The following is a 26,712-nucleotide window of genomic DNA, read 5'->3' as shown; positions in this document are numbered from 1 at the left end:
CCGGGCGTTGGCTGGGTCACTGCCAGCACGCACCCTCCTCTGGGATCCTGTTTCCCTTCCCATCCTTATCTCCTGCTATCAGGAGCCTGGTGGGGGTGGATGATGGCTGCCACCCAGCCCATGTGTCCAAAACTTTCCCTGGGCTGGGTGGGAGCTGACACATACTTGGGCTTACCCTGACATGGAGTATCAGAAACACTCCTGGATTCCCACCCAGGTTTTGCCATAGCTCCTGGACTGAAAATTATCTTCGTGGGTTTGTTTTTTTTTAATTTTTTTTATTTTTTAAATTTTTTTTTGATTTAAATTTAATGTAAAGAGTGAGCATAACCTGCACAAACTAAATGGCCAGTTTTCTCTTGGAGCACAACATATTTTTGCCCTCCCCAATATATAGTTACCATATATATCATTAATGTTAACAACATTTGAAAAGGTCTACCTGAATATAAAAACAACATTAAAAAGGGAGTGTATTTTGTGGGGGAAGGACTTCAGAGAACATATTCACTATGCATCAGATGGATAGACACCTATGTTAACATATTTCACAGGTGTTTAAGAGGAAAGGTGGTTTATTTTACTACCAGTATATAATAGGCTTTTAAAATAGGAAAATACTGCAATGCTGTAGGTGTGCATTGTGATTTTAGACAAATGAAAGATGCAGGCTCAGTGTTGAGGAGTTTATGAATTTGATGAGCGTGAAAGCATTAAATATTTCTCCACATAAGACTGACAGCAGTGATCTCACTGTAGAGTTGACACTCCTGACCCTGGCCCTCCCACTTCCAAGTAAAGTTGTAAGAGTTTACAGGATTAGTTCCTGTGTTAATTCCTAATATATCCTAAAGTACCTTTCTCTCAAATATTGTCAGAATGATCTCTAATTTTCACAAACTGAAAAAAAAAAAAAAGTTCCTTTCTTGTTTGTATTTGGCCAAGGCCCATTAGAAGGACTTCAGCAGCCACATTGAGCAATTTATTAGCGATCTTGTGAGCACCCATTAGTTTTTCAGAGGTCTTCAGAGGGTTCTTTATGAAACTTAAATGTCATAGTTTTAGGAATCCATTTATTTTTGCTGTTTGGGTAACTGTGTGGGACAGAGTGAAATTTCTTGTACCCTCCTCCCCCTGCTGCTTCTTCCCCTGCCTCCTTTAAAGTTAATTAGCACTCTGGAAGTAGCTCAAACACCCTCTGAGATTTTAATTTTGCAGGCTGGAAATGTTTCTTATTATCCCCCCTTTGATATCCCTCTCTTTAGTCCTCCTTTGCAATAAGAAAAGGTGAGGTTTTTTCCATTAATATTTTTGAAGGACTTAATCACTGATTAGCAATGAAAAAAGTAGCTGTGGCTAAACTGGGAGAAAATCCTCTTGTTGCTGTCAACCATTCATAAGCATTAGCTGTGTGAGCTGTACTTCATAGGAAGTTTGGAAGTTTACAGTTTCTCTTGCTTTCAATTGACATGAACTGTTTATCTCTTTAACGTAAGATCGAGAGCATAAGAAAATGAAAATTATGGTAGTGATTCAGACCAAGGGTCCGTTCAGCCCAGTCTCTAACCCTGCTCAGAAGTAGGTGCCTAGGGAAGAGTAAGAGCAGGTAAGCACATATGATGCTTACTTACTTACTTACCTACTATGTATGACGAGACCCCACTACTCATAGCCTGCAGCTATCTTCAGCTCAGTCCTGGGCATGTTGTAGTTTGTTTATATAGTAACCTCAGTTTACCTCTCTGTCAGGCACTTTTCCCAGTCTCCTTGTGAATCCATGCCAGTCCCTTAAATGTGCACTGTCCTTGGCAAGGACTTTGACAGGCTCGATGCCTACTGTGTGAGGAACAATCCTTTTTTTCTTGCTTTGCATCTTGTTCCTTATCAGCTTCATTTGATACCCCGTAGCTCTTGTACTGGAAACGACAGTGAAGAATTGATCCCTGCTCATCTCCTCTGTCCATTGGTGATTTTATGGACCTGCATCATGTGCCTCCTGAATCATCTCTTTTCTGGACTGAAGAGTGTTCTTCAGGGGATCTTTGTTCAAAAACTGCTCTGTACTTTCAGTCCTTCCTGGTGCTCTTCTCTGCCCTTTTCCAGTTCTGCTGTATCGTTTCTTGAAGTGAGGGAACCAGTTCTATGTATAATATTCACAGTATGGATGCCTCTTGGATTTACTCAGGGGTATAATGATTTTCTGCTCTGTGGTCCTAATAATTCCTACTGTAATGTTTGCTTTTTGACTGCTACTGGGTGTTGAGCTGATGGATGTGTGGAAGTATCTGTCATAATCAGAAGATTTTACTCCTCTGTCGTGGTAGTCAGCTCAGAGCCCTTAATTTTAGATCTGAGGCCAAGTTGCTTTGTTTGTCTCCCATAAGCTCTCTTAAGATTCACAAAAATTAAAAACAACTTGTAATTGCCGGGCCTACCGAGCAGCGTCCAGGACACTGTGCTAGTCTTAGCTCCCTTATAGGTTAGAAACAACCCTTGTGCTCTGTGCATGACCCATAGGAGGAAGTTGGTACAAGTTGGTAGCTTATATACTGTTCTTCAGATATATTCTAGGTACACTTCTCTACTACCATCTAAAATACTTTTCATTTGTAGCCCCAAACCCTCTAATGAAGATAACTTCTTTTTTTTCTCTGAAATACTTGTCAAAGAACATGCTTTTCTGTTGATTTTATTGGGCCAGAGGATTGGACACAGCTGAGGGGGGCAGAGATACCTCTTGTTTTATACAGTTGCAATATTTTCTTCTTGGATCACTTATTTAGGAAGTTCAGGAGTTGGATTCAATTCTGTCTTCAGCTTGAGGGAAACCAAACACCTATTCCTAAAGAGTGACCCCCACGACAAACTGGGGGCTATTCTGTAGCAGGTACATCATCAGTTCCTGTTGAAGGTGTTTCACTGCAGAAAAATATCTTGAGTTTCGGTGAAGGAGAAGAAAGAATGCAGGCATGATTTTGTCACTTAGACACTGGGATGGCCTTGGAACATGAAGGCTCTAGTCCTTGTGTGAAGTATTGCTGAAACCTTTAACATGCAACAGCAGCTGGGTGCGTACACAGCTCCTACTGTGCTCTGAAAGAAAAGCCCGTGCGCTCTTTACCTGAGGTTAGGCATCAACTGGGTGAGAGTTTTGAAGGTAGCGGGAGCTCATTTTTGACTGACTGTCATTTATGTGATCTTAAGTCTGTATTTCTTTTTTTCTTATTTTTTTAGTTAAATATCTGGCCTAGAAAGAAAATAAGTTGTCACAGTTCCCTTTGAGGACTCTTTCATTCCTACTACCATGAAGCAGAGTTAGCATTAACTGAAGGAAAAGAGAAAGTTCTCATAAGTAGGAAACTGTGATTCATGTCAAAGTAAACATTTAAACTGAAAACTAAGAGGCTGCACCTGGAAATCTCAAAACAAGTGTGCTTAATTTAGGAATTTTCATTGGATATTGACCTTACTTTTTTCCCTTTCCTTTTAAGATATGTTTTAGTTTCCAGGTCAGATAATTCTGTGGCTATGCTTCCAGTGGTGTTGTATTGGATGTCTTCTACAGGCTTGGAGTTTGGTCAGATGAATAACCCTTACGTGACAAAGCAAGGCTGAGATATGGCAAATAAAGGAAAACAAAGCACCCAAGAAAATAGAAAGTATGAGGAAGGCAGCAAAGTAGGCCTAGTGGGATGATGATCAGTTTGAGAGAGATTTATAGCAAAATGGGAATCAAGAGCTGGATGTGAGCCTAGGTGGTTTTCCAAGACAAAAATTTGCCAAGGACTGTCAAGTAAATCTCCTAGCTAGTAACAAGGCACATCTGGCAGCTTGCTTCTGTCCCCTGGTGAAATGAAGTATCTTGTGAAGTTGGAAAGAACATGTAACTAAAAAGGGAGAGAATCATTCATATAAACCTTTTCATTAAAAGTTGGTCCCTGGTTCTCTTCCCCAGTATGGAGACAAATTTCACTGGCTTCTTGCTTCCCCTTCCCTTTCCCCTTCCCAGCACATTGCCTGCAAGCTCTTCCCCTGTTCTTCCTTCACTAGTCACAGGTAGGATGTCAGTTTGGATAGCCTCGGGCTACCAAATGGTATTCTGGAAGCCAGACACACATCAGATGTCTGCATTTTATTTTGTTCCTAAGTATTTTATGCTTTTTTGAAACCAGCTGTTATCCATCCCTAAAGAGCCCATTAATACTTTCTTAATTGTTGCTGGTTAAGTTCCATGAGCAATCACTGATTTTAAGCTATTCAGTCATATTCTGCACACAAAACCATCTCCATTTTGTACAAAGTACTTTTAAAATACTCTCTGAAAACAGAGAAGCCAAGAAGCTTTTGTATTCTATTTTCCTCAATAAATATCTGCTCTTAATATTGCTCTGAAGTTATTATTGGTGATAAAAATGTCCACGATCATAAGGTGCATATAACTTGGCTAGGAATGGAGAGAACCAGCTCAGTGACCTGAAATACTTGTCCAGGAGCTATACCTTCAGAGAACTAAACCTCCTGAACTTGTAACAGTCCCTTTGAACAGTGGTGACAGGACATTAAAGTATTGTCATTGCTTTAGGAAACCCACTTTAAAGATGCTGTAGTGGTGGAAATGTTGTGACATAGGGGGTTACAGTCAAGAATAGAATAGAACGGACTATTTCAGTTGGAAGGGACCTACAATGATTATCTAGTCCAACTTCCTGACCAGTTCAGGGCTGACTGAAAGTTAAAGCATGTTGTTAAGGGCATTGTCCAACAGCCTCTTAAACACCTACAGGCTTAGGGTACTGGCCACCTCCCTAGGAAGCCTGTTCTGGGGTTTGGTCACCCTCTCGATAAAGAAATGCTTCCTGATGTCCAGTCTAAACCTCCCCTGGTGCAGTGTTGAACCATTCCATGGGTCGTGTCACTGGATACCAGAGCTCAGCACCTACTTCTCCACTTCCCCTTTTCAGAAGCTGTAGAGAGCAATGAGGTCGCCCCTCAGCCTCCTTTTCTCCAAAGCAGACAAGCCCAAAGCCCTTAGTAGCTCCTTACAGGACATTCCTTACAGCTGTTTCACTGTCTTTGTTGCCCTTTTCTGGATGCATTCAAGGACCTTAACATCCTTCCCAAATTGTGGGGCCCAGAACAATCTACCCCTTTTTTCTCGCTCTACCCCAAACCCATGTAACTGCTCTCTTCACTTAGGTAGGCATGCCATTGGGATTCTTCTCTCCTAATTTTAGCCATGTAAAAGTTAGGGCATCTAGTGTAAACTCCCTCTAGAGCTGAGTTAGTTAGTACTCCCAGATGCCATTCCTTTCACTTGCTTTTGATGTTAGTGGAAGGACACCCACCACCTGGCTATGGGGAGATAATGCTGTCCTCCCCTGTCAGAATACTTGGACTCCCACAGGCTTTTGAACCATAGCTATTGTCAGGAGTATGTGAAAGACTCAAGTTTTCCAATTTAATTCCATTAAATTTCCAATTTAATTCCAATAAAACCCAGCTATGTAATGTCAAAGGATAAGGAAATAAGAGATATTTTTGTATTTCATTACTGTGCTGAGGCCAGTTACTGTCCACACTGGGTGCTGTAAGCACAGCATTATAAAATACCTGAGGCAGAATAGTTTAGGATGAGTCAGAAGCTAGAAACCAGAAAGACCTCTGGTGGGAAGTATTTAGAGTGAGCCTAGTGCTTACTGCTGTGATGTGCCAGCAAAATTTAGACAGCAAATGAAGTAGATTGACTACAAGCAGGAGAAAGACTAAAGAACTGCAGCTAACAGAGCGGCTGCAGGGAGAAGGAACTAGGTGAGCCACGAGCAGGTGTGGTGCTGGAAGACTATACTTTGAAATGAAATGAGTTTTCCAGGTCAAAATGGAGATACACTGGCACAGCTATACAGGGACATCTGTGGCGGTATTTCATGTGTCCTAGTGCTTTGTGAACAGACACCTTAGTTCCCCAGGCACGTCTGAATAGTACTTCCTACACTAGCATCCTGGAAGGAAAAAATAACCAAGTGGTTTGTCAATTGGTGGTAAAAAAGAAAAGTAAAAAGGGTCAAAACAAGAGTATTTGAATCTAAAACCATCTAAGAGCTTTCATTTACATTCTCTTCTAATATCTTGCAGGCATGGAAATAAAAATTTTGAGTCAATTGTAGGAGAAAGATAAGAAAATCCTGCATTTCAAATACATTTAAGAGAGAAGAAATAACTAACATTTTATTGCCTCTGAGTTCTGTCCATTTATGGCCTAACTTGAAAATCATCTGCCTGCCAAGAATGCTTGATTGGATATTACAATAGGACTCTCAAGTTCAAGAACTAAACTACTCTGAAATAATCAGGCTTTTTGCTTCAAGCCAACAATGAACTTAGTGATCAACACAATCTAAAACATTATAGAAGCCAGTGTAAAATACAAGCATGTAGAGCACTTAGGTTGATTGTTTCCTTCAGCGATTGAGCTAGATTAGCATTCTGTTTTCTCCCCGCCCTGCCTACTTTATCAGATGGCACAGCACACAATTTTGTGATCTTTAATATCTGTTGTATAAATTCATGTAGAAATGCTAATATCATATTTGATATAAATGCTAATATCATATTTGATATAAATGCTAATATATTTGAGTGTACGTGCATTTTCATCATACAAATTAAAAAACGTGGGTTAGGGTGCAAGGTAGTTGTCTATCTTAGAAAATAAATTAATTTGTCTGTAACTGTGCAGGCACTGTTTTAGCTTTCCTTATGCCCTTTCCTAGGATTAAGTTTATTGTACTCATTGTTCTGTCTCTGGAGTAATACATGAAGTTGTAAAGTATGATGTATCCAAAAGGTACCTGTTGTGCCCTCTAGTGCCCCGTGCGAGGGTTTGTCTTCATAGCAGAAGTGAAGCCTTCACCAAGGACATGTGTTTAATCTTTGATGCAAGTTCTGTCCTAGAGGAAATGTTTTAAGAACCTTTGTCACCAGTAATAATAAGAAGCAAGGAAAAATAATGCTAACATATCATTAGTATAAGAGAAATACTATTTGATATTAGTTTTCTGTGACTACAGCAGAGCACATGGCTACTGGGAGAGCAGTTCTAACCAGTGGGTACTGTGATTCTGCACTGAAAATGGGAAAAAAATAAAATTGAGGAGTAATATGCTACAGAAAATATTTTTGCATCGGTCTGTAACCCCCATATGTGCCACAATAACACTGTAGTTATTCCTAAGTTTCTTCTGTCAGGTAATAAAAATGACGGTCACCCTCATAATGATCTCTCTCCTTAGAGCAGAAGAGTCGATGGCTTGTGCAACAGGAAGGAAGGAAGCAGGAGGACTGCGTGACTAACCGCCTCTCACTGTGACCTGGTTTTCTTCTCAGTCTGTCTGGTAGTGAGTAACAGAAATTGAAAATGTTAACCTCTGGGGTTAACAAGTCTGTAGTATCTCTAAATGAAAAGCAAAACATCAACAGGGATACTGTTATTTACAACATTACAGTTGTTGCAACAACTATTACGGTTGTTTAGCTTGTTTTTAAACCTTGTGATGTTAAATATTTAACACTACTGAAGGATATAAATTAAATACATATTTAAGGCTTTCATCTGTTCGAAACTTAACTGTAGCTTCTGCTGGCAGATTTTTGCCAAGAATTAGGAAGACTACTTCATTCAAGTACAAACTCTGGGATACATGAATTTGTTACTTGTAAATTAGTAATCTCTCTGTACTTTTTGATCAAGAAGCCTGGCTTGAGATACTCTTTTGAACACAGGCTGGGATTTCAAATTTGACTATAGACGCAGTCTTTGTATGTATAGCACAGTAGATCTAGGATTTGCCTTTGCGTCTGAGTAATGAGAACCTCTGCCAAGTGTGATTGTCTTTCTTTTCCCCATTCGTGATAGCAAAAGGTAATAGGATGTGTCTGCACTCTCCCTTGAACTTCTTGTGGAATTGTGCATGTAAATATGGAGCAGAATGAATATTAACTGCTACCTAAAGAGTAATAAATAGGTAGTTTGGTTTCAGGAGAAGGCACTTTAGATGAAACAAAATGTTGGGAGACCTGTTTCTATAGTCATTGCACTTCAAATTATTTTCTATCCCAGATGTACGATTTACATTTTCTCTATTATGGAGAAAAGATCATACATCAGGTTGACGTTCTGTTTTCATATTCAAGTTGATGTTTCTTTAGATTTGAAAAGTGAAGCTGGAAAGGAGGCCAGCTGCTGGCTGAAGTCTGTTGTGGTGGGGTATAAAGATAATTCCATAAGGTTGATAAACTCTAGTTTGCCATCAGCAGGTACATAAGGTGCTGCCTCTGGTGAGTCCAGTGGTGTGTGACATAATGTATTTCAGACACAACTAATTTTAGATATTCTTTCCAAAGGGTTTTTTGCAGGTTCCTCTTACATGTTAGAGTACTTGTCTGAAACGTCTGCTGACAAGTCCCTCTATGCATGAGGGAGAGGGAGCACCCACTTGCTCAGCGTGCCATGAACTCACCCTGGCAAGGTTCATTATGGGATGTACCCAAGACAGTAATGTGGTGATTGCTTCCTGGTTGCTGTTGAGCCTTTCATTGGTTTGGAATTAAACTATAATATGGGATCAAGTGCTGTACATGAACACATCATCTCATGATTCGAATGTTAACCATCAAGGTAAAAAAGTCATCAAAGTAAAATTGTTTTAACACACAGTCTGTTACCAAGGCTCAAGATTAACAACCTGGCATTGGAAACAGTGAGCAAGTCAGTGATGATTATTTTCAAACCAAATCCAAGTATTTAGCTGTTGTTCAAAAGAATAATTATGCAGAGGACATAATTCTGGGGAGAGGCTCCTCCGAATTTGTGCCACAAAGACTCTCTAAGGCTTCAAAAGGAGCAAAGCGACGTTTCATTGTCTTTAGCGTCCTGACGCTAAATAATTCAGGCGGTGTGAGCAGTGGGGAGGACGGTGCTTGCCTGGGCGAAGCCCAGAGGAGGGTGCTGGAGAGCCGAGAACGGCACTGCTGCAGGTTTACTGTGAAATGCCTCCAGCTCCCGGAGACACGCTGAGCGGTACGTAGATCCACCCCTCTATCGGTGAAGCTGCAAAACAAATAAGGAATTAGTCAACATCTTTCTTGTGTTTGCCAGATACTTATGTAGGTGGATGCTCATCCTACACGTGCTGTCATTTAGATTTATTTCATGGCTCCTTTTCATCACCGCGTTTTTGCATGGTTCTGCTGGGCAGCTATTTTGTTAGCTCCACCATCCTTTCTTGGCCTATTTTATATGTCAGGCAAAGAATCTAGATATCTTAAACTTCACCTGTACATTTACAGTTTACTCATAGAACAGATATTGTTGCTATAGTATTTGATACAAAGAATAATAATTCATATTTGATGGATAGGCAAACTGATGCTTACGAGACTAAGGGAGACTCAGCAAAAGATATAGCCACCTCCAATCTGCCTATGTGCAAAATTTCAGCCCTTTAAACTGTTCTTCTGGCCAATCTGTTATGCTTGAAATCCACCTGGAGGAAACTTTCTGACTTAGGATTTGCCCAGGAACGTTTTAGGTCATGGCTGTGTAGTGCGAAGCAGTGGGACGGACCCTGGAGCCAGAGCTGGGATCCAAAGTTTTCTCTGCACTAACAGGGCCACCCACCAGGCTACAGCCTCGCTGTGTGAGAGCTGCTGGTTCCTCAGGTCTGTTCTACAGGTTGAAGTCTTCAGCATGGAGGTGCCCTGCCTTCCCCCATCCTCACCTGCTTTTCTGCAATATCATGGAACTTGGTGGCTGAGGTGCCCTGAAGTGTGAAACCTGTGGTAAAATCTTCTTCGGGGAGGCAGGATTTCACATCCAGTCTTAATTATTGGACTATAACATAGAAGAGGGAAAATTAAAAAATGGGCATGTGCATACTCAGGAAAAGATATATGCTGGCTTCTCGGTATGCGAGTAGGGGGCTGTGGGTAGCTGTTCACTCGGGATGTGCCAAAATATTTGGGGAAGCAGATGATTCAAGACGCATTCTTGATATTACTGGCTCTTGCATTACTGTTGCCTAGCTGTAGGTACGCCACCTTTCTGTGGCTCTGTGACTCCTGAGCCTGACACCTCTTCGCCTGGATGTCCACGTTGGCTCTTCTCTGTTAGCTGTTCCAGTGTGGGCTGCAGCCACCAAAGGGGCTGTGCTGAGGAGCAGCCGGGCTTTGGTTAGTGACCTCCTGCAGAACGGCTGCCTGTATCCCAACCTCCCAGCCCCTGCCAGGCCAGGGCCCAAGTGCTGCTGTGGGCTGCTCACACCTGAAGCAGGCCTGGGCTGTGATGCTCACTCTTCTGATGCGCTCGGATAAATACAAGTTTTTATAATACTAAACGTGTAATGTAAGCCTGAGCAGGAGTGGAGTGTTACCACATTGGATAGCTACCTGCACCCCCTCAGGACTGCAGTCACCAGAGGTGTGACAGTGTAACTTAACAGAAGGGTAACCGCTGCCCATACACGCCTCCTCCCCATGCACGGAAAGGAGAAAGGCATTCCCGCGGAAGGAGGTGTTACTGCAGTACATGTGCAGAACCTGGCTTGGTAAGCTGCCCTGCAAGGTGGAATATTACGGTCTTGCAGACCAAGCAATACGAGTTTTTTGGCAAGTGGCAGAGTGGTGGTACCTTAGGGTGATGTAAATTTACATATTCATACAAGTTGTTGTTAATTCAATGATTTGCATGTACTTGGTGTTACTCTTAGAGTTCTGGTTTGAGAAATATTGTTTGTTGCTTTAATGTGAACTAAAATCATCTCAGTGCACCCCATTAGATTGCTTCTACACATGGTCTGCATGACATAGTTGGGAAAGACTAGTGTGTGGTTCAGAGAGATACGACCCATGCACTAAGCGGCATTAATCACATAGCTATATGCATACTTCTTTTTTTTTACATTGCTGTGGGGTATCCCCGTTTGTGCCTGGGCCTCCTACACAAAAGGCTCAAGCACAAACTTACTTCCCTGCAGCACTGTAACTAGTCGTGCAGATCCACCACCGCTGCAACAGTGCTGTCACACTTTAGAATTACTTCCTTACTGTACATCTGCACTGCCTGGCCCCTTCCCCTCCCCCCTTTTTTCTTTGCTACCTGCAGTATTGCAAACCCCAAGAGCAATGTGCAGAGCTGAGAAATCCCCCAAACTCAGTTATCCGTGCAGCTACTCAGCACAGCTCTCACAGCACTCAACATGTACATTGCTTCCCCCATTGGGTTTTTTGACCTTTTCTGCGGCCTATTGTCATTTAGCATCCTGCGTCACACCACCTCACAAGCCCAAATAATTTGTTCTGTGATTAATTGCTGTGGTTCAGGGGCTCAACCTGAAAAGCAGTGTAGCAGCTGCTATACAGCAGTCAAAGCTGACCATAAAACCCCAAGTGGAAAACTGAAAGAGAAATGAGCTCTTTTCCCTCTCTTCTCCCTGCAAACTCAAATGCTCAACCTAAAGGATTCTGGATTCTCCATAAATTTTTGGATCAAAAGACATCATGGTCCTCTTTTTTTTTTTTCCTTGTAATTGCTCTGTCCTGTAACAGAATCACTCACTGCTGCAGTTTTATCTTGTGGGAAGACAGCGTAGCAAGATATGTTTAATTTTTTTCCCCTCTCTAACTATTGCTATTGGAGCAGAATTTTACCTGGAAAAGTGTGTATTAACATTTGTGATAGTGAATACAATTATGGAAAATTATTTTGGTTCAGGGGCAGAACAGTCGGGGAGATATGTGCAGGACTGGGAAGCAAGAACACCTCATCTCTGCCACTGACAGTCTGTTCGGCCAGGGGAAAGTTGCATAGACTCCTGTTTTGAGCATTCATTCACTTAATATAAGTTAATTTATCTCAATTTTTGGATGCCTATCTTGAAAAAGATGGGGGGTGTCCCAAAGGGCCACACAGCCTCTGTTCCAGTGGATTCTTTAGAGACCTATTGGCAGTTGTTGAGAGCAAGTTCAGGTTGGGCAACCAGAAACCAAAGGCTACTTTTGAAAAAAGGGCTTTAAAGCATTATTGTTATGAAAATGTTGACTATTATGAATTTTTATTTCAAAAGGTAGGCTAGTGCTCAAGAAAAGTCTTCCAGGAGAGTGAGGGGAGGAAGGCCAGCCAAGCATCCATGGCTGTTTCCCAGTCTCTGCTCACACCTGCCTTCCTTCTGCCCCAGCTGGCTGCAGGAGAGACACCACGTCTGTTGCACCCCTGCTGCTGCTGCTGCTGTCACTGTGGGGAATCACGGTCAACGTGGTGTGAAGGCTGACAGCATCGTGCACCCCTGTTTGAGAAGCACCCAAGAGTGATGAAACTCGGATGCTCCCTGCTGAAGGGTAACTATGCTGTGACTGACTAATCTTGTGTTCTGATGGTGGTTTTCAGGTGATCTTAGGAGGCCTTGCTGCCACAAAATACGGTGGTCTCTTGGCCCAAGTGATTTTTTTAACTGTAGGGAATGCTATACAAAATGAAACATCAATGGAAGGATGAGAGAAATAGGAACAGGAACATGCACTCCATGTTTCCGATCTGTGTAAATGTGTCATAGAATACAGTTTAAAAAAAAAAGAAAAGATAATAGAAACCTCTGTGGATAACTAGTCACCTGCTTTATTACCGATTTGACAGGAGTCAAGCAGGAACATTTAGCCTGGGACTAACAGAAACCAGTTTCTTCCTTTTTTTGTTTGCCTACCAAAACCTTTGACTAAGATGCCTCTCCACTGCTCTCCTTCAAACTTCTGCATTTTATGGCAGTACTTTTTACTTTATCTGTAGTAGTACAGGCAGATCTGCATAATATTGAGTACCTAACATGATGGGTACAGATCACACTTAGATTCCTCTGGTCATTGCTCCAATAAAAATCATAGGACAAATATTGAACTGCTTGCTTTAACATCCCAGGTTGTCAGAGGTTACGCTGCAGAGACATTTAGTCAAACCATTCTCTCCAGCCATACATTTCAAAGTACAGCATTGTTTTCAGGCCTACTGGAAATATGCCAGGTTTTTGCTGAGCCTTACTTGTGCTGGGGCAACACTTCGCTTAAGGTTGTGTGAATATATTGCCTCCAGTGTTCACTAATTCTAATTGTTTCATCCCTTGTGATGTAGTGACTCATTTCTTTGGGTGCATGCACATGGCAAGTAATGCTTGTAAAGCTCTTCTTACGGTTTCTAATATGGGTTGATACTTGACTTGCAAATGCCAGTGTCCTGTCTTTATGACATTGCTTTTGGAAAGTATTGTTCTTAAAGACAAATTTCAGTTTTGTTTTGATTACCGTATCTAACCTTTTTGCTAGACTTGCTACTATGGAGCAGTATAAAACCTAAAATAATTCTTTCTCTATGTTGAAAGGTCTCTGGAGAAGAACATCTTAATAGTTCTTTGTGTATCTGATAGCACTGATTATTTGCTTCACCACTTCCACAAAACAATTGTATTTTGGAAAACTGCCTGCTTACAATTACATGCTAGGATACATGTCAAAAATTATGAAAATACTATTTATGTTGTTTGAAACAGATGTGGGAATGCATGCTTGTTTGTGTCTCCAAGATCTGTCTATGCAAGCAGCTTGTTGGCAATTTGTGTCCATATCGTCATCATCATTTGGTGTCAGCTACAATTTGTCTTCTTCTGAACCCCACTGAGAGCTGCTCTTGAGGTGGAGAATCTGTGCCATGAGAAGGAAATGGCAGTGGTCTACTCAGATGTCAAAGACACATCACTTTTTCCTTACCCACAGCAGAACTCACAGGTGAGGGCTCTGTAGAAGAATAGCTTAGGCTGAAAGTGTATTACACAATACGTCTAACCCCTCCGCACTGGAGGACAGATAGGTGCGTTACGTAAAGGGGAAGATGGCTCAGAGCCAGCACCATCTAGCAGAAATCATGACAGTTGTAGCAGTGCTGCCGTGTGTGAGAGGCGCGACTCGGGGAGGTTTCCTCTGGCTTCCCCTAGAGTTGAAAAGACACATTCAGAGCCAAGGGTTCAGCGGCAGCGTGTGTGCGCTTGGGCTTTAGGCTTGAAAGCCTAACTCTGTCCCCAGGTCCCAAGATCGTACCATATCATGTGCCAAATCTTATTAATAATTTTGGTTCTTAAACAAAGAGTGTAGGTGTGTGGAGAGAAATGATTGTATGCAAGTGTTTTCATGCAACTGTGAAAGAATTAAGAAAGTGAGCCTTTATTTCCCTGTGTATGTAATATTCCGAACCAAATGACCTTCTCTGCATATAGAGATAGTACAGGAGTAACAGGAAAACAGCTGTGGGCATGAAAATCAAGAAAAAGTCTCCAGTAAGACCCAGAATCAAAACCAAATAACCTGAATGAAACTAAGACTGTGAGTCTTAGATGTAATTCTTTACTATTGATAATAAATGAAATCATTGTTTTGTCAACAGAAGGGCTCATGCTGACTTGGGTACAAGTCTTTACATACTCTTAACAACATTTAAGTGCTCAGCTTGAACTCAGCTCAGCGAAGTTACCTAATGTAACACCAGTTTTTACTGTTTGCCTCCATTTATTAAGCCAATGCCCATCGTTCAAGATACCATTTCTGTCATATGTAAAAATCTTCAATTTTACTGGCAGTTTATTCAATGTCAAAAGTCTTCATACAGTTTAAGAGATTCTATATTACTATTAATTAAAATAGCTATGCAACAGTGTACATAATTATTGCAGGCAGTCTGAGCACAGCGGCAATCATACACAGTTCCTCTAAAAAAGAGAAGCCAAAAGATTTTATCCTAGTTTTTAATGAAGTTATATTTCAGTGTTTCCAAAACTCTTCCTTGGAAATGAAGCCATATTCAGAAGAAGTCTCACATCTGTGAAAGATGGAGGGATGAGTTATCTTGTTGGGATTTGAACCTCCACTGCCGCTAAATCTAATATGAACCTAGTGACAGAACTTCAACTGATGTATCTCACCAATAGATGACTCTGTAGGAGTTGATCCCCGGGACATGCTAGTTTAATATTCCTAATAAACAATATTAAGACTCCTGGTAGTAGTGTGCATTACAAAACAAGATGAAGGCATTTCACAACCTCTGTCAGTCACCGTTTTTATGGAGGAACTGTTGCAGAGGAATTGAGCTCAGGTCTGGTGTATAGTGTCTTTTCCATGTAAATACAAGGGGGGGGGAAGCCTATAGCAACAAGCTTTTCAAAGTACTCGCCTTAAAACTGAACCCTGTGAGTCTGAAAATCCTGTGTACTGGATTGATTGCATCAGACTGCAGCCTGATGCTGTAGCTACTCACTTTACAATGCTGGCCTGCAAAAGCCCTCACAGGAAGACCTTGTGAGAAAGGAGAAGTTTAGAAGTCCTGTGCTTCCTTCCTTCCCCTGTTGGGCTGCTGTAGTAGTATCTGAGTCCTGCTGCATACTCTGGGGTTTGTTTGACTTTCTTTATTTGCCTTGCTGAGGGTTATGCTGAAGGACTCAGAAGAGAAGAGATGTTGAGCTCACTTAAAAAATGCAACAAAAAACATGGAGGCTGCATGAAGCAGACAGATCCTGAGGACTTTGGCAGCAATGTGGAGGCTGCTCCCAATGTAGTAGTAGCATGGTATCTTAGCATGTGTATTGCACAAGCTTTTGGAAAGGAAGTTGTGAGAGAAAGCAAAGGGACTACATACATAATGAAACTACGTTATGAGTAATGAAAGTACTGCCTAGCCCGTGGGCCTCCCTTTCTCCAGGAGCTGTTTGAGCCTTCATTTCCTTGTATCTGTATTCTGCAACTGGACGTTGTTTCATTTCCGTGCTTGTTCAGAAAATTCTTCCCTTGTTGGTGGCTGAGAACATCTCACACATGAGTGGTGCCACCACATTCTCTGTGGTGTCTTACTGACACAGCATGTTAGCCAGGACTAGCCCGGTGCCAGTACTTGCCCAGAGATGTCAAGGCTGGGTAGAAGCAGATAAAGGTGGAAGAACTGGGAGATGAGATACAGTGGAGCTAGGGAGAGACTTCAGATGCTCTTGGGGCAACTGAAGAACGGTGGAAGCAACTGCTGCTGTTGCCCTGGTGATTGCTGCCTCTCTGAGTATACTCATTCATCCCTTCATCAGTAGCCAGCCTTGCTTTCCAGGGCTTTGACAAAGACAAAATTTGGCCATTTGGATATCCTTCCTATGTCTTCTGGACCTTATGCATACCAACTTTTCCTTTAATTCTTCAGAAATTGGGTGAAGCTGTACAGTTCTTATTTTACTTTTCCTATATTCCCTATACCTGGGTGCTCCCTGGGGCCAGCGTGGTCCCAGCAATGGGGTTCTGTGTCAGCTTTCCTGGCAGGCAGCCAATGGACCAGACTTGTATTGTGGTTTTCCATTAAATTTCTAAGAAAATACCAAGAGCCATAACTTTACCTCAGAAATGTGAACTGCTATGTCATGCTCTCTGCACCAAATTTACTACCTTCTTGTTGTCCTGTTGCTTTAGAAGACCTTTACATGAAGACAAAGGTATTTTCTGGTAAAGGAGTGTGTCTCAAGTTTTCCAATGAGTGTATATTCTGGCCACCTTGAAATGTGAGCAGCTCCAGGTTAGAATGGCTGAGTTCTGAGAAGAGAGGGCAAAAGCTAAAGAGCTCGTCTGTTAATAAATTAATTTGTGGTTTGGTGGAATTTTAGAAGTGCGTGGGGACATAAAGCATGGAATGAAGCCTAAAATAAAATTTCAGTAATTTATTTTGAAATAATAATAAAAAAGGTACCAAAAAGTCAGCATGTCCATTAAGGACCAGCCCTATTTTCCACTGAATTTGCTAATTGTCCTTTAAAAAATTAAACTAGTACGATTTCCTCTCTTCTTGGTCTTTCTTCAATTCAACTTACTGGTGTCTGTTACTAGGACAAAGTCTGCTAAAGATGTTTTTGCATGAAGTTATAAAGTACCACTGATACTTTACAATTTCTATAAATCGGACTTCTGTCAATCACTTCTGTGCTTACCATAAGAAACTGTGTCTTGACTTCAATTGAATAGCAGTGTACTGAGCTGCCATTTGTGTTTTTTATTTAATATTTTATATTTGTGTTTATGTATTTTTACAGAGATGCAGTGTGCTAAGAAAACTTTAAATTGAACTTTATGTGATTCATTCAACTTAATGACAACGGTTTGATTTGTAGGGGCTACTCCAGTCTCTTTCAGACACGGCTGGAAAGTCGCTGTGACAGAGAACCTAGAGATTTCCCCATCAAGGGAAGTCCCCACTTGATGGTGAAGCAAATCTAGACCTTTGAAAAGACACCTTTTATTTAGAGACGTGAAAAAATTTCCCCTCTGGCATATTGGCTCTAGGAAAATAATTACATGCTGTCATTATCCCTCCCATTCTCCCTGTGTATGTTACAGATGTTATAGAAGTCACCTTTGCTTACCTTGTTGCTTCAGTGGTGTGCCAGGCATAGCTTATTCAGATCCAACTCACCAGTGAGCTAGTATGTCAGAGTAAAACCAGTATATCCAGTCACATACATTTGCCTTAATTTTCTGTGATCTGCTTTTTCTTTTAGTCACTAAATATATGTACATATGCATGTACTTACAGAAAAGCATGCATTCACATAAGTAATAAAAGTAAAGGACAGAATATAAGGCCTGCACTTAAGCACAGAATCCTCATTTTTTTCCAAAGTAGAATTTGCTGCTAAATATTTACACTAACTCAACAAAGATGAAGTAGCTATTTTCCCCTCAAATTATATAATACATATTTCCTTTGTGAGAGGTCCAAAAACTTGATATATTGACTGCATATAAAACATTAAAACCCCTTGAACTGAAATCAGTGCATCTCTGCTGGTTCTGTGACCTTGGATCTTCCCTGGCTGCTTGGTGGAATCCCAGACGCTTTTTACAGAGAGGGATCTTCCTCCATCTAGAAACTGTAGTTCTTCAGTTTTTATTTGTAGGGCTTATACAGTTCCCTTTCTGAACAATTTCTTTTCCTCTCTCCCATTATTAGAAAAAATATTTTCATGGGGACCACTTGGGAGACTCAATACCGTGATTTCCGCTGGTTTTCAAGATATTGCAAATAGGCAGCGAGGTCAATTAGTTGTGTAAATTTTGGAGTTGCCTGGAAAATTTGAAAGCGATCATCTCACGTATATGTAGTTCCATTCATTACCAAGGATTTAAAGGTTTGCCAAATATACAAGTGGATGACAAATTATATTTACTGTGGTCAACAATGGTATTCAATCAGCTAGAGAAGAAAGTTATGAATGAAATTGCATTTCAGTTTCAATTTTATTTCAAGTTGACTTCAATTAGAATTTGTACTACTGGGAATTCATACCTCATGGCTTGAATTTGACCACTGCACTGGCTTTTACAGCCTACGCTTGTGTTGTGGTTTAACTAAGCGCCACACAGCTGCTCGCTCTCCTCCACCACACTAGGATGGGCAAGAGAATCGGGAAAAAGGTAAAACTCATGGGTTAAGATAAGAACAATTTAATAACTGATATATAATAACAACAATGACATTGTAATGAAAAGGAGAGAGAGAGAGAGACAGGAATAAAATCCAAAAGGAAAAACCCAAGTGATGCACGATACAGTTGCTCACCACCCTGATGCCCAGCCAGTCCCCAAGCAGTGATCCACAGGTCCCAGCCACCCCCCTGCAGATCATACACTGAACATGACATCCTATGGTATGGAATATCCCTTTGGCCAGTTCGGGTCAGCTGTCCTGGCTGTGTCCCCTCCCAGTTTATGGCGCCCCTCCAGCCCTCTGGCTGGAAAGGCCTGAGAAACTGAAAAGTCCTTGTCTTGATATAAACGTCACCCAGCAACAGCTAAAAACATCAGTGTGCTATCAACATTGTTCTCACACCAAATCCAAAACGCAGCACTGCACTAGCTGCTAAGAAGAAAAATTAACTGTATCCCGGCCAAAACCAGGACAGAAGATCCCTGATGTGTTTTCTGTCCTTCGCAGGGCATCAGCACAGTGTTTTCAGCTCGTTGTCCCAGAGGGAAGGTTGACTGGGAGCCGGGAATGCTTGTGTGCAGGTCCCAGCATTGTCCCTGCATTTTGGCTTGCTTGATACCTCCCATCCAGATACAAACAAGGTCCAAGGCTGTGGTATGGAATTATTCACGATCAGTTAGTTTCACTGTGAAATGTGCTCTCAAGCAAGAGGAACATATTCTACCAACATTTTCTGGTAGCCCACAGCACCCACATCCGCTGCAAGTGAGAGGCAATAGGTAACAAGGATGATAAAGGCACTGCGAGTGTTCTCTGAAACTCACAGGTCGATGAGTTATTGATCATAGAAAATTCCTAAATGTTACGATTTGGCCTCCAATGCAGGGGAACCCTTCTGCCCCTCACCCAGCCTTTCTTTTTGAAGGGCATACAAGAGGCTGTGTGTTAAATTTTATATTTGTTTTATGGTATCTGAGTGACTGTACTCTTAAGAAAAATAAGTTGTTCTTCAGTAGTCTGAGCACAGAGATGATGCATGTTGCCCAGCACTGTTCAGAGGGAGTCTATGGCAAAAGAGAAACTGAATAGCTTTGGATATCTTGCAAGCGCCACAAATCGGGATCATCTTTATACCATTTTGTGCTTTCCTCCAGGTTTCAATTGGGAGGTAATGGGAAGATAGCAAAATGCAGTGTTGCAAAGAGAAGTTTCTCAGGGATCAGTCAAAAGGCAAATGTGATGCTGACTCAGCAGCAAAGAAAATAGAAGTGGCCCTGATGGGGAAGGTTTTCTTTTTCCTCTGTGTGCTATGAGGAATCTGCTTGTGCTGGTTAGTGTGTAGAAATGGTGTGGTGTACCTTTAAACAGCTGTCATTATCTGGTGTGTTTCCCTGTCTGAAATTATTTGAAAAACACTGCAGCCCTGCTACAAGTGGATAGACTGATGTTTTATATCAATAGCAAATGGTTTGTGTGCATCCTAGAGTGCTAATGGAATTCCTTCAGAAGATGTTTGGCATGAACATGAAGGAAAGGCACATCATATATGTATTGCAATGTTTTGGAAAATGGTAAGCTGCTTGGTTACCTTCATCTGTGTCTGGTACTGGGTCATTCCCTTCAGTATTTTGAGGGAGTGATAGAATGAATGTTCAGTGATACCTGAAGTGAGGCTGATTTTGGCTGGAAAAGGCTGTGACTTGTTTTTCCCACAGGCTTTTTTCCTGCTGGTAGTTTCTGGGACTTTCCCTTCCTGGAAAGTTGTTCTCTGTAGCTTGCAGCTTATGGCAAGATTTCTCTCCAGTGCCCATCTGGCACTTTCAGGAGCTAAGCCAGCTTTCTGCTTCATCGCACTACTCCCACTCAGGAAAGTTTTCAGAGCAGAGGAGAGTTGCTGATATAATTGCAAGGGGGTCCCATTTCTTAACCTAGCACAGCGCTGTAGAGATTTTCCATTCTTTGGGTGTGGGTACAAATGCTTTGCACAGAACAGTTGACAGATCCAGTGTGGCCACTCAGGGAAGCGGAGGAGGTGGCTGTTTCTTCTGTTGGCTGCCTTTGCAAGGTGTCAGCCTTCCGCATGGAGGTGCTTGTGTCCATTTTTTTCATTTTTATTCAAGTCACAAAAATACTGGCTGACTCTTTTCAATTGCTATGCAGCTACTTGTTTCCCCAGAGTAAGCAACACATTGTGGCTGGTGAAAGAAAGGTTCACCTGCCTGAAGTCTGAAAACAAATCCTTGTTTGTTGCTAACAACTGGCAGATGCCTTCTAGAGAAAATCATGAACAGGGGAATGGACGTCTCTGGGAATTTGCCCTTAGAACAGGGTGAGCTGTAGAGGAGGAAGCAGAGTAGGGGATGGTGGAGTGCAAGAGTAAAATCTGGCAAGGGGTTTTGGCGTAGCGGTTAGACTATTAGCAGCTGTTGGTTTCACCCATAATTGTGCTACACTGGGCAGAGGTTATTTGACGTTATAATGTAAGCATATTTGATTAAGATCATGCAGCATGTACTCTTGCTGTGGCCTTCAGTAACCAGATTTGCTGCCTAGCAGTTTGAAATAAGTTATGTACTAAAGATCAGTGTGGTGACGATAGCCTCAGGCTGTGTGTCAGGCTAACCAAAAGATGGATCCTGATGGCTGACTCTTGAAGAGCTTGGCTTTGGTCATTCACTGAGGTCAAACAATATATGGCCATTTGGCAGATTTTCCACCCAAATCTGGGGTATTTTTCATGGAGATTTTGGATGCATTCAAATCCACACTGGAGCAGGACTGTAGGACAGGGACTGCAGGTTACAGTTGAAAAGTCTTGGCATTAATACCTGGGCATCAATCTCGATGAACTACCTAGTACAAGTAAGAGTCATGTTCCTTTGCTTATTGCATCAAACTGAAGGAGAGTGTAAAGATTAAACCTGGACCCCAGGCAACACTGGTGTGAGTAGAGTTGTGTCCAGTCTCTAACTGAAAATAATTTTATTGCTTTATTGTCTTTTTTTTTTAAAAAAGGGGGCGTTTAGTGCAAAATAGCAAAATAACTCTATTCCGCTCTGAACAGCATTTTTTCCTTCTAGGATTTTTGGTTACATGATTAATTAAAGTTCATTTTTTTCTTTGGTTATTAAGCTAGTATTAAACTATCTGTGCATGCAAAAAAAGAGAATATTAGAGTTGAAATTCACAGTCTTCTTAATTTTTAATTTCTTCCATTTTCATATTCTTCACGTAATAGTCAGTCCCTGATTTAGATTATGACAAGATATATTGACAGACACCCACAAGAAACTATTAATACAGATTTTTTCCCTGTGGCTCTTTCTCACTCATGCCTTCTTAAAATAGGGGGAGAAAGTAATAACTTAGCATGAATTAGTATCTGCGGCACAATCTAGTAGAAGTAGAGACAAGGAAGGAAGTGGGACATCAAATTGGAAGCTCCAGGATTCAGTTACAAGCCTAGATATGAATTTCAGTGTTTGAATCTTCTTTTTGTCACTAACACAAGAGAAAAGGCAGAACTGGAATTGTGGGTGAAAGAATTCATACTACGTGACATGCATCCATCAAACTGCAGCTACAAAATTTATCCTTCAAAGCAATAATCCAAAGAAAAAAATATTGGTTGCACTACTACATTGTAAACACTAACAGATGCAAAAATCATTGAGCTAATTAAAGGTTGTTTTAAAACTTTTGAGATCATACCATTATGATATAATAATGATTATTTTTAGTTTCTTTTTTCTACAAAGGGAAACCACTGAAGTAAGACACTCTGTGAAACTACTTTACTTGAAAAAAGCCCCAAATTCTGATTTACAAAGCTCCTTTCTTGATAGGAATTTATAGAAATGCTTCTAAGTTCCTGTAAATGCCCCCACGTTTCACACATCATATCATGTGAAGCTGTTCTTGACCCTAATGAAGATGCGGGTGAATCACTAAGCCAAAATGAAAGAAGAAGAATGTAGAGAATAGAAAGTTTGTGAATCATGAAGACAGAACATAGTATAGAGTGGAACAAAAGGGGAAGTTTCGAAGCAGTAGATATTAGAGGAAAAATAACACTAAAGGAAGAGATTGTCCTGCCCTCATCTGTGTTTCAGTGGGGTTAAACTACATGCAGTAGAACAATGCCTGGTACAGTATGGATCTCATTAGTCATGATCCTATTGAGGTCAAACTCCTGTTGCCTCTTCTGGACATAGGACTGGATTCCTGTGCTGTTATAAGGAAGGAGCATCATTAACCACAAAGCTGTATCTGTAGACACAGCCAAACCCCTTCCAAGGTCAGTTGGATTGGCCTATCCTGCCCTCTTGTTCTGGGTTGCCTCCTCCAGAGATAACCTGGGCTGGATCTGAAAAGTGTTACCAGGATGGACTTTCTCCCTTCCAGCTTTCCTGAGAGTTTCAGCTCTTCTGCCTGCTTCTCAAGTGTGATAAAGCAGAACGTGGTCGTCAGGTTTTCCTTAGTCTTTCCTCAGGCTATTTTCTGAAAACCAGAATTTGGAAGAAATGTCCTATCTGCATGCATGATACTCTTTATCCCTGCTTCCACTTTGGTCTAGGGATCCCCTGCTAGACTATCATCATTCTTGTACATATTTTTCAGTGTTTGGTTTTTTTTTTTCCTCCCCCCTGAAGTGTGAGCAGAAGATTCAGAGAGGAGGTAGTTCAAGGAAAGAAATTAATTGTCCCTCTGTTAGTCCCTTGGGCGATCTTTTCAATGCTCAGTACAATTGGAGACTTGCATTCATTTCTCTGTGAGTCTTGTCTGCTCTGGGAAACTTCCCCATTTAGGGGGAAATCCATATTCAGCCACAACTGGGGGAGTCCCAGGAAGCCGGACAAGAGGAGAGAAGGGTGTAAAGGACCTAGAATTGCTTCAGAGAACCAAAGACATCTGTGTAGACAATCTTCAGTGCACACCAGTAGACTTAATTGGGCTGGAAGGACATGTAGACTCGAGAGCTAAGCCTACTAGATGTTCCACGATGAAACAAGCTGGCCACCTTGGTCCTACTCCCTGGAAATAGTGAGTTTGGAAAGTTGGTGAAAGCAAGTTGTGAAAAGCTATGGGAATTTTTGCCTGATAAAGCACTGGGGAAAAGCTGAGTAAACATGTCAGGATTTCACCAGATGAAAGAACAGAGGTGGCCTCTGGTGTTTGCAGACTTAAAAAATAAAGCTTAGGTTCACTAGTTCGTATGTAGGAATTTTATCTACCACGTTGGGTCACAAGCTGGTAAGGTGTTATTCAGGGAAGGTATCTCTATGCGTGTGACTACATGAGCCAGTACAGTACAATAGGAAACAGGCTGTATAAGATATAAGATAAGCTCAGCTGCTTGTGAATATACCTAGAAGTTGAACCCATTCTTTTACTATTTATTTTCAGGTCCATTTTTTATTAAGGGCATTATGCCATTGATCTAACTTATCACTAGGTAAAGTTAACTGTGGACATCATGCTACGCTGTGTTTAGGATGAGAATTTACATATACATTTGCCTCCATTTAGGTAGTTTGTTCTGTGAGAACAACTCAGAAAAAGGCATCTGTTTGAACCTCAGTTTTGAACCCATCCAAACCAATGGAAGTTTTTCAGTTTCTTTCACAGGATCTTTAAACCGGAATATAATTTTCTAGCAAAATGGTAATGAAAGTGTTAGTGGTTTGATCTACTATAGATGAAGGACTAGGAAGAGTACAGTGCTGGTTTTTTTCCCCTCTTATAAAAACTGTAAGATAGGTGGCAGCAGAAGATGTGTTAAGAAATATTCAAATGTTGACAAAAATGTCGATCAATTTTGGATCCCATAAGAACTTCCCTGAAAGGTGAAAAGCACAGGTTTCTTTTATTTTCCTTACCTTGGCATCTCCTTCAATAAATCAGGTGTGTCATTCAGCAGAGTGTAGTGTTACATTAATTATAGCATGCCACACAGCATTTAATGAGAAAAACCTCATTCATTTAAATTCAGAAAAAAAATTAAAAAGTCAAATTGCTTCTGCTTCTTAAGAAGTTTGTATAGTATGTAGAATTTCTATTTCTAAAGCTATTTCTATCATTGCCACCTTTCCCTGAAATTTTTACATGTGCCTGTGTATAGTAACTGGTTATACAATATATTTATAGATGTCCTTTGGTTGCCAACTCAAGTTTTTATTTTCTAGCAATTTCGGTAGCTGTTCTTTCCAGTTATACTCTTGTAAAATCTTATATATAGATCAAGAATCTGCACTGTTTAAATAGAACTCTATATATAGAAAGCCTTTTTTTTGGTTGTTCAACAGTATAATCACCTCATCTGGCAATTATATCATATTCCAGTAGTCTAACATGTAGATGTATCTCTGCAATGCACTGGATGCTGATTTATAGAAAAGTATTTTTAAAAAATGCTCAGATGTAAGTGAGCTCATCAGAGCTCTTAGCTTGCACTGTACTTATTTATTGCTTATTGATTTCCCAGGGTGTCCAGATTGAAAATATATGTTGTATGGGTTGTACTTGGAAACTAGAGTAAAACTCATTTGCAGTAGGCTTTGTGCAACACTTTACCGTTGTAGTAGATTCTTTACAGTATACTGATTTTACCGGACTGTGGTGGCATAAGGGAGCTACTGATGCATCTACTATAAATAAGTGTGATTGAACTGTGAAATTCAGGACACAATCATCTGAATTATGCAAGCATTTACGAATCTCAGCCAGGATACTTTAGAAGCAAATTTTATTTGGAAAATGTGTGATTTACAGAAGCGTTATAGTGTTCAGGAATACTGTAGAGTACCATAACATTAATACAAGGACAACTTATTATTTATTCATTTATTTATTAATTTGCATATATTTCTATTAAAATCAGAATTTTTATGGAGGTACCGCAAAACCCATTGCTATCAAGGTGGTTGTCTCCTCTTAGAGCTAATAATCTAAGAATAACCCCACAAGATAACAGAGGACCACAGTCTGGTAAGGAACAGGGAACTTGAATTGATCTCACTATACTGTAATTTTTTAGTACACATAACAAAGGAGCATTTTAAAGGGAAATGTGAAGGCGCACATAAGTAGGCTAGAAGAAAATACAAAAGTGTAGATCTCAGAATTTGACAGGTGGCTGTGTCACAGGTTACTTGGAAGGACCCTCTCATACTCAGCATTTCAATAGCGAACAACGCAGTAGGTAGGTTTGGGCTAGACTGTGACAGGTGCCACAAACAGAAGACTGGTAGGGTTATACTTAATATGATGAAAAGCAAGAGTAAGAGATGTCTCTTACTCTTAAGTAAGAGTCTCTATCTCTTAAGAAAGGAGATGAAATCAAAGTATCAAGGTATAAAGTTCATCTGCTGAAACATTTGCATGGTGCAAGACTGTGTTGACAAAGGTAGGAAAAGAAATTACTGGGGGAGAATGATTAACTATGTGAAGCTTACAGTGATGATTACACATCCACAGTGAGTTGTCAGAAAGAAGCTGAGTTGTTAGCTTGGCTAAAATGATTCATGCCTAGAGTGGAAACGTGAATTTGTAAGTGATGAGCATGAAGTTGTTAAGTGCAGTGGGGAAGTGATTATTCGGAGATAAGGGGCAGAACAAGGGAAGGGAACCAAACCTGGGGTTTGACAGAACATCCCATCCCCCTTGGAGTGCTGGAGTGGAATGAAGATGCCTCCAAGTAGCTCTGTGAGCTGTTATAGAGGGCAGAGGAGAATTAGAAGAAAATGGAGACCCTGAAGCCGATGAGTGTCAAATTTGTGTCAAGAACAACTGGCAGACCAAGAATGAGAAGCCTGCAGCACTAGAATTGTAAACTTGAGTCAAGAAGAAGTCACTAGAGACTATGGTGAAAATAGTTTGGTTGAATTCAGTTGCCAGGAACTGAGCGGGAGGAGGCCTGAGTTGTAATTAAAAAACCAACTCTAGACAGTGTGCTCATTGGTGCCATGTTCAACATACCTGGAGTATCTGAAACCATTAGTTAGGCTTACTTGCTAAGGGAGAACACATTGCTAAGTAAGCTCTTCTATGTTCCAAGTATAAAGCCTGCAGGAAACAGCTATAGCTAGTTAAGGGAGAAAACTGGTAGTATAGAATGAATTAATTGAAAGAAATGAAAATGCATGTAAGGAATAAAAACTGAGCGAGTGGTT

At 40.9% G+C, this 26,712-nt stretch overlaps 1 long non-coding RNA gene across 4 annotated transcripts in view; it reads left to right on the top strand.

Annotated features, from left to right (window-relative positions):
• Nucleotides 1-26,712, top strand: part of LOC130146379 (uncharacterized) — a 43,066-nt gene that overhangs the window by 847 nt on the left and 15,507 nt on the right. For 2 of the 4 annotated variants that reach the window (XR_008820881.1, XR_008820878.1), the window contains exons 2-4: nt 7,290-7,398; nt 12,120-12,390; nt 13,590-13,824. This is a non-coding gene — a long non-coding RNA (uncharacterized LOC130146379). The remainder of the gene's footprint in view (nt 1-7,289; nt 7,399-12,119; nt 12,391-13,589; nt 13,825-26,712) is intronic. The other 2 variants (XR_008820880.1, XR_008820879.1) reach the window with 2 other exon arrangements.

The sequence above is a fragment of the Falco biarmicus genome, chromosome 3 (assembly GCF_023638135.1).
Source record: "Falco biarmicus isolate bFalBia1 chromosome 3, bFalBia1.pri, whole genome shotgun sequence".
NCBI classification, from domain to species: Eukaryota; Metazoa; Chordata; class Aves; order Falconiformes; family Falconidae; genus Falco; species Falco biarmicus.
This window is presented reverse-complemented; position numbering and strand designations above follow the sequence as displayed.